Source organism: Globicephala melas, chromosome 10 (genome assembly GCF_963455315.2).
Source record: "Globicephala melas chromosome 10, mGloMel1.2, whole genome shotgun sequence".
Taxonomy (NCBI): Eukaryota; Metazoa; Chordata; class Mammalia; order Artiodactyla; family Delphinidae; genus Globicephala; species Globicephala melas.
In genome coordinates this window covers 26,769,226-26,785,388 of record NC_083323.1, presented here as the reverse complement: position 1 = coordinate 26,785,388, position 16,163 = coordinate 26,769,226, and positions in this window count along the sequence as shown.

The window sequence follows — 16,163 nt, the reverse complement described above, 5'->3', positions numbered from 1 at the left end:
TTTTTCAGATAGGTTGCCTATTTTGTCTTCATTTATTTGGTCTTGTAGGCTTTTACCTTGCTCCTTCATCTGTAACATATTTTTTGTCATTTTATTTATGTATTTTTTTGATGGGTCCTGTTGTATTCCTGTCTTACTGGTTGTTTGATCTGAGACTTCCAGCACGGAGTCTGCAGGCATTTGGTTAGAGCTGGGTCTTGGTGCTGAGGTGAGGACCTCCGGGAGGCCTCACTCCAATTGATAGTCCCTGGGGTCTGAGGTTCTCTGTTAGTCCAGTGGTTTGGACTCAGAGCTCCCACTGCAGGAGTTTGGGCCCGACCTCTGGCCTGGGAACCAAGACCCCGCAAGCTTTGTGGTGTGGTTAAAAAAAAAAAAAAAAAGGAAGAAATAAGGAAAAGAAGGAGCAGTATAGTATTAAAGAATAAAAAGCAAAATAAAATTAGAAAGATAAAAAATATATTAGGAAAAATAAAACTATAATTGAAACAACTGCAAAAAGGTCAAATAAAACCACAACAGAAAAAAGAAAAAAATAAAAGAGGTATGTGGGGGGAAATAAGCCAGAAGGAGAGAACAATAACAAAGTATAAAGAATAAAATAAAATTAGAAAAATAAAAGATTTATTAGGAGAAATAAAAAAAAGAATCAACAACAATGAATCAACAAGATAAAACAGAACCCCAGTCTAAAAGAGGAAAAAAAAAAAAAAAGCCTTGGTTATGGGGGCGGAGTTTTGGCAGGGGTGGAACTTAGGCAGGAGCCGGGGGACTAGGTGAGGCGACGTTCAAGCGTGGGGTGGGGCCTCTGCTTCGGACCTGCACGGAAGGGGAGAGGCAGCAGTGGAAAGGAGGGCCTCTGGAATGTGGAGTTCCGGAGTTTGGAGGTAGGGCCCTGCGTGAGGGTGTGTGGGTGGGGTTTGGGCCCAGCGTGTTGGAGGGTGTCTCCGAGTGTAGAGGTGGGGCCCTGGGTGGGGCTGTAGGGGCGGGGCTCAGGTTCTGTGCAGCAGGAGGGAGGCTCCGAGGGCAGAGCATTAGGCCCAGGAGCCCAACAGGCTCCCCAGTGCCTAAGTGGACAGGGAAAGCACTGGCCCTGTTCCCTTACGTTCCTTCGTGCCCCTCCCCCACCGTCTCCCCAAGGGTCTCTGTCGCCACTGGACCCCTAACCATGGGTGGATCCCACTGGGTGTAGGAACTCCTCCCGTCCCCCAGCCACCCTTAAGGAGTGCCAATCCCTGAGGTCCGGCCTTTACTTTTGCTCCCCCTTCCCTTCCTCCCTGACCCTCAGGCAGGACCCGCGCAACTGGAGGGGGCCTAGGTGGGCAGAGGATCAGGCCCGAGATCTCAGCAGGTTCCTAGAGACCCGAGTGGGCAGGGGAAACCTGGCCACGCTCCCTTTTGATCCTCTGCCCTCCCAGTGGTTCCGCAGTTTCCCCCTTTGGGTGTGGGATACCTTCCCCTCCCCCAGCTGCCCCTCAGGGGTGCCAGTCTTGTCCCACCTCCACTTCTCCCCCTTCACTCCCCCCACACCCCACATCCTACCCAGTTGCTGGGGGTTCCTCCCATCCCCTTAGGTGTGTGTGGTCCTCCACCAGTGCCTGGTAGGTGCCCTTACATTATTTTGTTAAATAAATTAATATATGGATTTTGCATGAGTCCCTTAGTTTTTCTTATGTTATTTAGGCTAACTGGTGCAACAAGGTCAAAACATCAGTGCCTGGACAGAGGAAGGGCTTATTTCTCATTACTGCTATACTCTCACTTGGGTCAATGAATGGGAAAAACATCTCTGCTCCACAGAGTCATTCAGAGACCCAGGCTCCTTCCAGTGGGTGGCTTCACCATCCCTTGAAGCCGCGAACTCCTCTACCGGATCCCATGCATCTGGATGCCAGGCAAAGGAGAGGAGAAAATGTGAAGAGAGGATTGTATGGTGGGTCAGCCCTAAAGGAGGAGGCTTCTGCCATATTTCATTGGGCAGAAACTTAATTCTCTGCTGCTCTACCCCTCCAACTGCAAGAGAGCTAGGAACAGTGATCTAGTGACGCACCCTAGAAGAAGAGAAACTCATACATCAGTAAGAATTCACTTGCTCTGCTTCACTCTCTGAGCCCCAACTTCTGAAAAGAATTAACAATTGCTATTTGTCAACACTTTATGGGGATTTAATTAGGCAATAAATGTGGAAGTATTTAGTAAAGTGCTAATCAAATGTTAGTTATGAATATTCCTGGGTAATTTAGTCCCTTTACTCCTGCTTTCATGGGTGAAATGTATAGGCTGAAATGCCCTCTAAGAATCCTTTCCAGCTCTAAAATGCTTAGCTTCTGTGGTTCTTTTAAACCTTCAGCAAGCAGGTGCCTTTCTGACCTTGTGGTGGTGCCTGGGATAAGCCCTTTAGGATCCTACAACCCAACCCGCCTGTCCCCAAACCCTCTTTGATTGCTATAATATTGCCTGTGTTCTTTCTGAGACATAAGCTGACCCAGTCTTATCTCATTTTAATTCTGTTCATTCCAACTATGGGTAAAAGATAACTTTTGCTTCCTGTTGCATCAGCAAGTTGTAGCCCATTAGATTCTTAATTTCAGAAGAAAATTGTAGATGAGGGAATAGAACCCAAGAAAGCATTTTACAGATTTGAAATACTAAAAACAAACAGGATTACTTTAATCCTGCCTTGAAAGATTCAGTGTAATAGAACTGATTCAATCTACTGCCTTTGTGGTTTCTTCAGTCTCTTACCTCAGCTTCCCAACCTTTTTCTCCAGCTAAATTCCCTTTGTGGTTCATTGACAACTGTTTTGCACAACTCGTAGAGGAGGTGAGCAAGGAGAAGTCTGAATTCTCCTCTGTTAAGGACAGAATATGCATTGATGATATGCATTGATGCTCGGGGGTATTCCAGCTTCTAGGTAATTTGAATAAAGCAGAGGAAATGATCTACCCACTTCCATTCAGGCCCCTTCTTATCTTTCTCCAGACCACAGCCAGGGGGCTTTTTTCACATTGCAAATCTGATGTCATTCCTGTGGTTAAACAATTTAATGTGTATTGTACTTTAAAAAAAAAACTTTGATATATGTTATACAAATAATACAATGCACAGATCTTCAATACAGTTTCAGGAGTTTTGATATTGGATATGCTTGTGAAATCACCATCCCAAACAAAATATAGAACATTTTTATCACCTCAGAAAGTTCTCTTGCTCCCCTTTTCCAGTGATTTCACTCCCTGCCCAGCCCATTTTCAGATCCATACGAATATAAATACACAGTATGGACTTTTTTTGTGCCTGGCTATTTTTACTCAAAATAGTCTTCTGGACAGCATTCTGTGTTGTCGTGTGTTCATTCCTTTCAGTTGAGTATGAATATACTGCAATTTATTTATCCATTCTCTTGTTGATGGACATTTGGATTGTTTCCAGTTTTAGGCTATTTTAAGGCAGCTGTGAATATTCATGTTAAGTCTTTTGGGGATATAAGTTTTCATTTCTCTTGGGTAAATACCTAAGAGTGGAATTGTTAAGTAATAGGGGCGTTAACAGTCTAACAACCCATTTAGGATGAAGACCAAAATCCTGCATGACCTTGATCATGGGGTCATCCCACAAACTCCCCCCTTCTCTTCACTCTGTGACTGCAGCCCCTCTGTTCATGCTCTTCCCTCTGCCTATCTTCCCTCTGGAAAAGAGGCCTTTCTTGCCTCTTTTCCAGTTTATCCTTCAGATCTAAAGTCCAGCAACAGCTGCCCGCCTTCCCCATTAAGGTAAATCCTTTATCACAGGCATCCACACCTCTGTGTTCTCGATGCCCTGCACACACCAAGACTGTGGTTTTATATTCATGGGCATGAGTACAGCTGACCCTCGAACAACTCGGGGGTTAGGGGCGCTGACCCTCTGCACAGTGGAAAATCCATAGTCGGCCCTCCCTATCCACAGTTCAGCATCCACAGATTCAACCAGCCCTGGTGATGTAGTACTGTAGTATTTGAAAAAAACTAAAAAAAAAAATCTGCATATAAGTGGACCTGCGCAGTTCAAGCCCGTGTTGTTCAAGGGTCAACTGTATTTGTTTAGTGTTTGCTTCTCACTCAGCTCAGGCTCCATGAGAGCAGGCTATCTGTCTGTTTCACTCACACAGTGCCTGGTCTAGTTTCTGGCACATACTAGGCATTCAATAAGTCACTGTTGGATGAATGAATGATGGTGCTGTCCCTTACCACACCACAGATTCTGTCCTCCACTTTGGTAAAACCCCTTTTGTTTATCCAGAGAAGAAACTCTTTGTCCCCTCATGGACTTCTCCATAGCTGGGACTCAGCTGGAGAGAAAAAAAAAAGACCAGGCAATCAGTTATGTTTAGGCTGCCTGGCTTCCAGGAAAGAGAAGAGCTTGAATTTCAATCTTAATCATCTTTGTCTTAAGCAGACCATTATATAAATGAACTCCCTGCTAAAGGGGCTTCTGATCCAAATGAGACTACAAAGCAATGCAGTTAGCAAGTATTCCACCTTGAACTACATCGACGGGGACTTGCTCCTAGTTTTCTTTGTTTCCCCTAGTTTTTCTTCTTGAGGACAAAATACTGGGAGCATTCTCAAGACAGCACTGGTTTTCTTGGAAAGCAGAAATTCTTCTTAGTAGAGAGTCAGGGAATGAAGCGGTTCCAGAATAAAAGTGAGAGGATAAAATGCTATGCAATGAAATTTGCTTATATATTGAAAAGCGCCTCCGTGAGGCATTTTTACCAGTTGACTTGCCAGAGCAGAGGTGCTGATGAGGTGGGAAGGCTCCTTTACTCCATGTGCTGTTATTGTGAGCAAGGCTAATCAGGGAGATGCTTAACTGTACATCCTCTCTCCTCCTCAAACCCTCCCAATACGTAGAGGAATGAAGATGATTACTCGAATCTTACATACCTTTGCATGATTCCATATTTCTCATGAGTGATTTCCTTTCTGAGTTGAGTCCTTGTTTGCGTAGAGTGATAACAATGAGCAGATGAGTGTGTGGCTACTCTTTCTTCTCTAAGTATTTTGCCTTTAGGAATCAGCAAATCTCTGTAGAAGGAATGGAACATACTCTCCTGTCTTTAAATAGGGGTGGGTGATTCTCCCTTTGATGAAGATTTCAGGAAGTCAAAGGTGGTAATATGCATCAGAAACTCTGCCAGGATGTTTATTAAGAAACTTCAGAGTGTTCATACCCTTTGATCTAGTAATTCCACTCCTAGATATCTGTTCTGAAGAATTAATCATAGATATAGACAAGAGACTATTGCAAGGAAGGTCATTGCTGCATAATTTACAATAGGGAGATATTGGAAATGGTCTAAGTGTTTAACAAAAAGAGAATGGCTAAATAAATTCTGGGGTCTGCTTATCATAAATATTATGATATTAAAGTGTTTGCAAAGTCTAGTTAGTATGATAGGGAAAATTCTCCTAGTGAAAGAAGTACCTAGAATAGGGCCTGAGATATTGTAGGTACTCTGTAAATATTTGTTCAAGTAATAGATGGATAGATTATTTTTATAACCAGAAAAAGTGATTTGAAAGTCTGCCAGAGAAATGGAGGTTAACATTTTAAAAAAATATAGGTAGGGTTAACACTTCTGGAAAGGCATTTTGCAGAGGGAAAGAAGATGAAAGCAATTCTCCCCTCTCCTCCCTAAAAACCAACAGAAAACTTGACCTTGAATGTAGGCCAATGGAAAGACCTCTCTCCCAGGACATTTTAGATGGAAACAGAGTCCATTTGCAATGATGGCCAGGGTGGGGGGGGTGCTTTGCTCTAAAAGGAGAATTTGTTAACTTAATAGTTCTTGAGCACTTATTTTGGTGTATGTGCTAAAAATTTTGCTGAGATATTGGTTTGAGAGATTTTTCTAATTTAAAAGAGTTTTGTTCCTTCACTGTTTTGTTAGGTGAAGAGTTGGAAATATTTCTGCCTCATCAAACAGCCTCAATTCCAGAGAGACACCCAGACAGAACATCTGCCATGTAAGCCTTTTTCCTCCTCTTGCCCTCTAAAGTTGAGACTGGCAGCTGTGGGTGTTCTTGGAAGTGTTTGCCTTGTACATTTGAGCTCAAACAACTGGCTCATTGCCAATCTGCACTCCAGATACTTAAATCTTAAATACTTAGTATTCTTCTGAAACTTAAATAGAAGATGCAGCTTTACCAGATATAGACGAGTGCGCGCACGCGTGCGTGTGTGTGCGTGTGTGTGTGTAGGGGGGCAGCGGGGAGAGGCACAAAAAGAAAATCGACAAAAAGGTGTAGATTGGAAGCTATACTCTGAGCCAAGCGCTGCGCTTCAGTGGAATTAGGGGTCCACCTACAACAGGAATGTTTCAAAACAAAGATCAGGACAGAGCCAGCAAGGTCCAAGGTCACCCCTAGGGATACATGGATTCTGAAGCAAATTTCTCTGGGCTTCACTGACTGGGAAGACCCAGCTTTGGGAGGTGAAGGGAGGCATTATAATTTTGGAAACCCTCTTTAAGAAAAGAATACAATTTTAGGATGCAAATACTATAACAAGAAGACATGACAGTGCTTACATCTACTAAGCCCCACTATGTGAATCCCCAAGCCAACTTTCCTTTAGCCAGATCCCAACATGTCCAAGGACTCTCCAAAGCTCCCTGACACATGGGAAATTGTGATGGGAGGAATGTCAGAGAACAAGGACGGAGGTCTTAACTGACTGCGGTTACAATGTCTTAATTTTGCAAATTTAACAAAAACACGTGCCCTTGTGAACATTGTTGGACTTTTCCTAGGGCCTTTACAAGGTGGGGGCTTTGAAACTCGAACTTCATTAACTTTGAGATGAATCCCGTCTGACCCATGCCCCACTCTTAGCATTTTTCTGCAGATTACATCAGACTAAAGTTAAAGGCAGCCATAAGTGGAACGCAGAAATTATAGAAAGGGAACTCATCACATACGTTCTTATAAGTCCTGTGATCTGATGAAGGACATGTTAGGTCTTCTGGAAGATTCAGTAAAGGAATCTTGGGGCTGAAGATCCAGCCTCCTGAGATAAGCATTAGCACAAGTTGGGAAACAAGGCTGCTTCAACCCAGTGGAGAAGGGAAAGTGACTTAGAAGGGCAGAGGAGTTACTTGGAGGTGAGAAAGGTAGCAGATAGTGCCTTGTCCAGGGACCTTACTTTGCTACTTGGCTTGGCAATCATTGCTAGCTTTGCAGTTCCCTCCAGGAGGGCAAATGAAGAACTTGGAGCAAGTTTCTCAGGGAAGAGGGCTACACAAATGAAAAAAAACAAGGTTGACTTTTGGGTGAGAGCATTAAGTGGGTGCAGGCACTGGATGGGTGGTTGGGGGGGGGCGTGTGGCAGAGAGAACTCTTGAATGAGATGTGAAGTCAAACCATTTAGGTCAATTAAAAATACGAGCTTACCAAACAGCACATACTTTATAAGAACACAGAAACAAAAGAATGCAAACTAAATACATTAGAAGGGGTGTCTGTGGGAGAGGGTTAAGAGTACGACTGGGGTTAAAAGGGAACATATTACTCACTTACCCAGTTCTTAATAAACAAGAGAGGAGCCATGAAAACAATCAAATAAAACAAAACACTCCAGCAGCAATGGGAGAGCATCAGTTTTTTGTGAAACGGCGAGATTTCCAGTAATAACTCTGGGTGGGATCTGCATACAACAGTTTCAGACTCTCAGTAGTCCCAAGGTTGTGTAGCTTTGGGAAACAAGGGCTGCCCATGTATGAGAATAGAAGGGATATTTTAAAAAACTGCTTCACAGTTTTTTGGGGAAAATGATACATGATTTTGGTTTTCTTAAAAATGCAAACCATACAGGTTATTGAATGAATTTAATCCATGTAAAATACTGGAAAGAATGCCTGACACATAGTGTGCCCCCAATAAATGTTACAAAACTAACCTGAAATTCCACCACTCGTAGATAACTAGAATTAAGATTCTGGTAAACATCCTTTCCAGGAAATATAGCAGTTTACTTCTTCAATTGTATATAAATGAGATAAAACTCTACATGATGTTCTGTAATAAAATGAAACTCAGTCTCTATATACACACATCCTGTCGGTTCTGCTTCTCTGGAGAACCCTGACTAATATAGTTTGTTAGGTTGCCCAGCTCAAATGTTTATTGACTTTCTGTATTTATTTCTTTTCTTTTAACCTTTCCTTTCTTTCTTTCTCTCTCTCTTTCTCCCTCTTTCTTTCCTTCTTTCTTTCTTTCCTTCTTTCCTTTTCTTTCCCCTCCCTCCCTCCCTCCTTTCCTTCCTTCCTTCCTTCCTTCATTCTAAAAATTATATCCTAGCCCTGTGTCTGGATCTTTTTCAGCTCCTCTGCTTATGCCTGACATGAGGCAACGTGACCTCGGAATCCCCCAAAGTGAGGGGCTCTAACCTATAATCCCTGGGTTTTTGGGGGAGTGAGGAGCCTTTTTGACTAGGGAGTTGTACTTCAAGTGAGATTATAGAAATAAATAGGTCGAATAAATAAAGCCAAGTAATTGAGAATTACTGGCTTTAGTTAAGGGAACTTACTTTAACAACCAGTTCCTCCTTCATTTATCAGTTTACAGCTGAATGTAGAATTTCCTGTTGTTTCTTTCCCCTCCACCCCACCGGTAGTGGTTGATGTCATCACTGCCACCTAAAAAAACAATTTTTTACAGTGATGAAGGTTCTGTGATGTCATTGGGATTACAAAAGCTGGCAAGGAAATCTGCTATCAGCACTTATCACCGGAAATTACAAAGGAAATTAATTGTAAGCTTTCTAAGAAAGGACTGTTCAGTGAAACTAAACTTTTTTTTTTTTTCTTAATTTATTATACAATAAGTCTTTCCTCTCTCTACAGAGAGAATGCCCTACAACTTCAGGAGACTAAATAAACAGGGTTTGTGTAAGAGATAGATTGTCCTACTTTGTGAGTGCTTGATTGGCTAAGTATCTGTGCCAAAATGGTAACTATCTTCTTACCGGGTGGTTTGGTGATGGACCGTTTTTAAAGCAATCAGTCCTTGCCTGAGGAAGCTTTGAAATTTCCCCCTTTCTGTATCTTAGGTCAGATCTCCTAAGCAGGGTTCCCCTGCCCCCGCCCCTCCCACCCACCCCCCACCCCAAGCCGTTAGAATGGAATTAGCATGTGTTTGTTTCCTGTGGCTGCTGTAACCAATTACCACAAACCGGTGGCTTAAAACAATAAGAAATTTATTTTCTTACAGTTCTGGGGGCCAGAAGTTCAAAATCAAGGTGTCAGGAGGGTTGGATTGGATCACACCTGAACAACACTGAGCAGGGAGAAGCAGTTGCTGCAAGTAAGGGCAATACTGTCACCAGAAGGAAGGGAGCACATGCAGCTGGGCAGCTTCAAACACCAGGCCAAGAGTGCAGGGAGAAAGGCAGGGAGTTCAGTTCAGACATGCTGAGTTGTGGCGTGGCTGGTGAGGCACCCAAGTGGTGATGCCCGTCTATTGGATTTGGTAGCAGGCGCACCGTGTTTGCCTTCAGGGAGAATGCTTTCAGTGGCATGTAAGGCAGGGGGACTATGGAAGGGAGGTGAAGAATGAATGGGATTGAGGAAAGCTGAGATGGGGGTGGTCAGAAGCCAAAGAGAATGAGGATCTTTTGCACTGAGGACAGGCTTTCAGGGCCCAAGGCGATGCCCTAGAGCAGTAGTTGTCGAAGGCTGGTACCCAAACCTGCAGCAGCAGGCACTCGGTAACTTACCAGGAAAGCAAGGGACCTACCCGAGACTTAACTGAATCAAAAACCATAGGCTAGAGCCCAGAAATCAGTGTTTAACAAGCTCCCAGGTGATTCTGATGTAGGCTGAAGTCTGAGAACTAGGCCCTAGGAGGCAGGAGAAACAAGCTTTGATAGAGCTGGTGGTGCCATCTGTCATCAGGGAGGCATCTGGGCGGGTTGTGAACATGTTGAGTCCGGCTGGGCTGGCTGGAAGCAGAAAGTCTGGCCTGGGGGGCGTGGGTGGTATTGGACCTAAGGGCATGAATTTCTGTAAAGCAAGCAAATGAGGAAAGGGACTGACTGGTTCCTTCCCAGGGCAGGATCCCTGCTGCTTGAGTATGAAATACACCTGTTTTGATCTTTCGAGCAGACCATCAATTCTACATCTTTCCACTCCTCTGAGCAACATAGTAGTGAGCGGATCTCTTGAAGCAGGAGCCTGGTGTTTGGCTGAAGCTGTCACAAAGTGGCATTTCTCACAGTATTTGCAGAGCCCCTGGGAAATGTTAACCAGAAACTCGGTCTGCTCTTTGACTTCAGTCTTTATGGTTGAAAACCTTTCTAAAATGGATATTTTTGTCACTTCAGAGACTAGGATAATATCCAGAGTAGCAAAGTTGTGAAAGATTTATTATCTTTCACAGATAAAGATAAAGCAGAGTGGCTTTAAGATGAGCTCTCAAATAGTGGCACTCTTACTCACTTGTGTTCTGATTTGCCTTCTTGAGAGGAAAGGATTGGATTGGAAGGAGTTCCTGCTGGGTGCTGGGACTTGCTTGTGACCTTCGGCATACATGATCTATGACACACTCTGTTATGAATGTCTCTATCGGATTTCCCTTTAATGGCTATCATGAAAGTCATCTGTCCAGTGGCAGATAGCAGGAAGGTTGGCACAGTGTAAACCTGATGAGAGCAGGGCTGGTTAGTTCTTGGTTTTCTCTCTAAAACTTAGAATTATAACAGCACCCAGTAAACATGTTGAATGAATAAAAATACATGGTAATTATGGGGCTTCCCTGGTGGCGCAGTGGTTGGGAGTCCGCCTGCCGATGCAGGGGACGCGGGTTCATGCCCCGGTCCGGGAGGATCCCACGTGCCGCGGAGCGGCTGGGCCCGTGAGCCATGGCCGCTGAGCCTGCGCGTCCGGAGCCTGTGCTCCACAACGGGAGAGCCCACAGCGGTGAGAGGCCCGCGTACCGCAAAAAAAAAAAGCGGGATGTGGGCGTAGGGGCTGTTTGCCAGGAAATCCAGTAAAAGTCCCAAGCCTGCGCTGTGAGCCAGGGTTGTTGGGTTGGATAAACCCAGAATATATGACCCAGGAGTGAAAAGGAGAGTTGCGCTGTGCCACGTAGAGTAATGCTCTCAACCCCACTCCAAAGAGGTCTATATCTCAATCTGGAAGGAACTGTGAATAGGTTACATGGCAAAGAGGAATTAAGGTTGCCAATCAGCTGACCTTAAACTAGTGAGATTATCCAGGTAAACCCAATATAATCACCAGCATTCTTAAAAGTGGAAGAAGGGGGCAGAAGAGGGACAACCAGAGAGATGGTAGCATGAGAAGGACTTGGCCTGATGTTGCCGGCTTTGAAGATGGAGGAATGAGGCCATTAGCCATGGTATGTGGGTAGTCTCTAGAAACTGGAAAACGCAGAGGAACAGATTCTTCCCAAGGGCTTCCAGGAGGACCCAGCCCTGCTGATACCTTGACTTTAGCTCAGCGAGACCTATTTTTGATTTCCAACCTCCAGAAGTAAGTAAATAAGATGATAATTTTGTATTATTTTCAGCCACTAAATTTATGGTGGTTTGTTACAGCAATGATAGAAAACTAGTACATTCCCCAACAGGAAAATTTTAGAGCACTCCTACTAAAACAAGGGGCAAATACTGGGCAAGCAAACAGACCAGACAGATGGGTGCTGTAGACTAGATCTCTGGGATCTCTTGTTCTATGGCTCCCTGGGTATTTTCCTAGGGGAGACAGAATATACTATACAAAGTGTTGTCAATAGTAGCATACACATGTTCCAGAAAACCAAAGCTCACGGCACCTGCCAGCAAGAGCAGAAAAGCCAGAGAGTGTTGCTCTGAAGGCACTCCACCTAGCCTGGAAACCTGGTTCCTTCACCCATCAGCTGAGTTACTGTAGGCAAGTTAACCTCTATGTGCCTTAGTAAAAGAGGATGATAAATATGTATCTGATGGAGTTTTTATGAGATTTAACCATGTTAATACATAAAATTAATAATCATGACTGGCATGTGGTTAAGGCTCAGTAAATGTTAATGGTTGCTGTTATGACTAGGCAGTATGTATAGAGGTTAGAACTCTGGATCTGGAGCCAAACTCCCTGGGGTCAAAGCCAGCTCTGTCACTTACATCATCTATGCTGGGGCAAGTTATTTAACATCTACGAGGCCTAGTTTTTTCATGTGTAAAATGGGGATATTAAAGGTACTCACAGTTGTGATGGGGATTAATCAATTAATACACTTAGAGTCCTAGAACAATGTCTGATACATCCAGTAAAGGTCATCTGTCGTCGTCATCATCATCGTCATCAGTATTATGGGACCACTGTCACTCTAGATGATTAACAACTAAACAACCCCCATCATGAATTCAGTAGCATCTCATGTGATCATCCAGACCTTTTAGGTTAAGGAGAACCATGGTTCCCAGACTGTGGGAGTTACAGGGAGCAGCACCATCTTTCTTATCAGGAAATCAAATCATAGTAGCACCTAGGTAAGATGCATGCGAAAGGAAAGTGAAAAAATTAGTCATCAGAAACACCAGTAAGGAAAGACTCTTAGATAAGAGAGAGCCTACCTACTTCTCTTTTTTCCTCTACTCTGCAATTATGCAGGGCTGTACTTCCCTGTTGCTTTTGATTCAATGTTTTTACACTTTGTAACATAGTAAGAACATTAGGTTAAGGAACCTTGCTACTTTCTTATTCAGAGCAGTCCTCTCCACAATGCCAAGCATTCTCACTTCGGTAGATAATGACAAGAAATACGACACCCCATTAGTAAACAGGCAAATCATTTCGTGGCAACAGCCGATTTAATCAAAACATTCTGGTTTTTCCCTCATCTGAACCCACACAAGGAATGAACCAATCCAATGGGAAAAAATATTTGTTTTATCTTTACCACATTTATTTACTCTTAGGGACTGTTTAACTTCATCGGGCAGAGAAGTTGGAAAGAACAAAAATACTCGAGGCACTGAACAGCCTTCTCTATCTCCGGCACCAGACGGGAATGGCCTGGAGGTATTTCCACAGGGACGTGTTCTTGAGCTTTTTCTTGAAATCCTTTGCCCTCTTCTTCACAGGGGAGAACTAACCTATTTGTGCACCACGTTTTGGGGGGTAGGGTGCAGAATGGGAATTGAAGGATAAGTCAGTCGTTTAACAATCCCGCCCATCCATGCAAATGATTTCAAAATATGAAATACTCATTCCAGAAAATGTATTGACAATTTATTATGCAAGGTATTGTGTAGGTGTTACAGAAAGACAAAGGTAAATTACACATGGATCATATCTCAAGGAACTCCCTGTCAAAGAAGTCATGTAAAAGACACACAGGTAACTGTGGGGAGTAGAAAGCTATGGGTGTGTTTTAGGTTGGATTCCTGGAAGTACAGCTAGAGCAGGGCTTGTGGGCTTTATTGAGGGAGGGATCTGGGGTGAAAACTTTGAGGCTGTGAGCCGAGAAGGACAGAGCAGGAGAGAAGCTAGGCAAAGAGGTGGGTGTAGCTGGAGCCTGATCCCATGAGGAGCTCTAAAGGATGATTTGTGCCTGTGGTATAATAAAAAATATATATCTGGTCTTTGTCCCTGATTTTGGAGTACAGAGCTCCTAAAACCCTTGCAAGTTATCTTCTGTATGCTAATGAGGTGAGTCCTGTGGAGGCCCCAGATCGTCTCAGGATGGGAGCTGGTCACAAGAAAAGCCAGCTATATGATTAGAGGGTTGGAACTCTCAGCCCCATTTCCCAACTTCTGGGGAGGGCAGAGGGGCTGGAGATTGAGGTCAGTTCCCCGATGGCCAATGACTTAATCAATCATGCCTGCATAATGAAACCTCCATAAAACCCCTAAACAATGGGATTCAGAGAGTTTCTTTTTTTTTTAATTGAAGTATAGTTGATTTACAATGTTAATTTCTGCTGTAGAGCAAAGCGATTCAGAAATATATATCTATATACGTAGATATATATACATAGATATACATATATACATTCTTTTTTTAAAATATTCTTTTCCATTATGGTTTATGACAGGATATTGACTATAGTTCCCTGTGCTATACGGTAGGACCTTGTTGTTTATCCATTCTATATATTAAAAGCTTACATCTGCTGACCCCAAACTCCCACTCCATCTCTCCCCCAACCCCCTCCCCTTTGGCAACCACATGTCTGTTCTCTGTGTGAGTCTGTTTCTGTTTCATAGATAAGTTCATTTGTGTCACAGTTTAGATTCCAAATATAAGTGATATCATATGGTATTTGTCTTTCTCTTTCTGACTTACTTTACTTAGTATGATAATCTCTAGTTCCATCCCTGTTGCTGCAAATGGTATTATTTTGTTCTTTTTTATGGCTGAGTGGTATTCCATTGTATATATTATTACATCTTCTTTATCCATTCATCTGTCGATGGACATTTCATTTGCTTCCATGTCTTGGGTATTGTGAATAGTGCTGCTGTGACCATTGGGGTGCATGTATCTTTTCAAGTTATAGTTTTGTCTGGATATATGCCCAGGAGTGGGATTGCTGGATCATATGGTAATTCTAGTTTCTGAATTGGTGAACACATCCATGTGCTGGGGGGGTGGCTCACCCCAACTCCATAGCTCAGAAGCGCCTGTGCTTGGGACCCTTCTGGAACTTGCCCTATGTACTTCTTCATCTGGCTGTTCATCTGTATTCTTTGTAGTTAATTACAATGTAAGTGGAGCACTTTCCGGAGTTCTCTGAGTCATTCCAGAGAATTATCAAACTTGAGGGGGCATCATAGGAACCCCTGAATTTGTAATCAGTTGGGCAGAAGTGTGGGTCTCCTGGGGATCCCACTTCTGACTGGCATCTGAAGTGGGGGGCCGTCTGGCGGGACTGAGCCTTTTAAATTGTGGGATCCAATGCCAGCTAACTCCAAGTAAATAGCGTTAGAATTTAACTGAGTGGTTGGATACCCAGTTGGTGTTGGAGAATTGGTTGGTGTCAGGAAGAACCATACATTTTGTGTTAGAAGTGGTGTCAGAAAACAACATGTAGTACCACAAAGGGGAAAAGCTGTTGTACACTGTATCAGCTAGCCATTGGCTGTGGGCTGCCCCTGGGGATAGAATAACCTCCCAAACATTTCTGGGCAAGGTGGCTCCCATGAGTCAAGGGCAAACTCTCCAGAGTAGGAGGCAGCTGTAAGCCTGTAGCAGCTGACACAGCAGCTGTGGGATGCCCACATCTGCCTGGCAAAAGTATCTGGACAGGACACAACAGCACTGATTACAAGGTCGCATTCAGAGGAGGATAGGAAAGTGTTGAGGGGAGTTCCAGTGAGAAGTGAACTGAGCCATTGAAATCAGCAGGAGAGAGGTCATTCAAATGGAGGTTCTTCCAAAGGAAGTAAAACAAATACCTCAGAACAGTCATCGAGGAAGCTCCTGCCTGAAGATTCCAGTAGGACATAGGTGATTGTATCAGCCAGGGTTCTCCAGAGAAACAGTACCAATAAGGGCAAGTAACTTGCTAAGGGTCACTCAGCAAAGGAGTGGGGTTCCTGCCCAATCCGTGACTCCCACTGCCGCTGCTCCCCACACCATGCCACCGCCTCCTCCTTCACGCTTTCTCCTTAGCTTCCCTATGACTCAGTGGTTCTCAAACTTCAGTGTGCATCAGAGTCACCTGGGGTGCTTCTTCAACCAGACTGCTGGGCCTGGCCATAAGAGTTTTGATTCAGGTGGTCTGGACTCAGGCAGAGAGACAGCTGCAAAATTCACTGCGTCCAGTGCAAAAAGAAAATGCCGGGCCCTGTCCTGGGGGGGAGTCCATCTCCCCTTCCCACAGGCCCACGGCCCCGGTCCACCCTTAACAGATACCCTCGCCTATTCCCAAGGAAATGCAACCTCCACACCAGGATACACCCAGTACCCGGATCAGGGCCGGCGAGAGGCCCCTGAAAAGTCACTGTGGTACTGCCCACCTGGGATGGGGACAGCGCCACCTTGCCCTGACCTGAGCACCGAGGGGGCGAGGGATGCGTGTCCCACCCCTCCCCTCCCTGTGTCTGTGATCAGGGCCCAGCCTGGGGCAGAGGACAATGGCAAATGCAAGCCTCCCCTCATCACTGCCACTTGGCTAC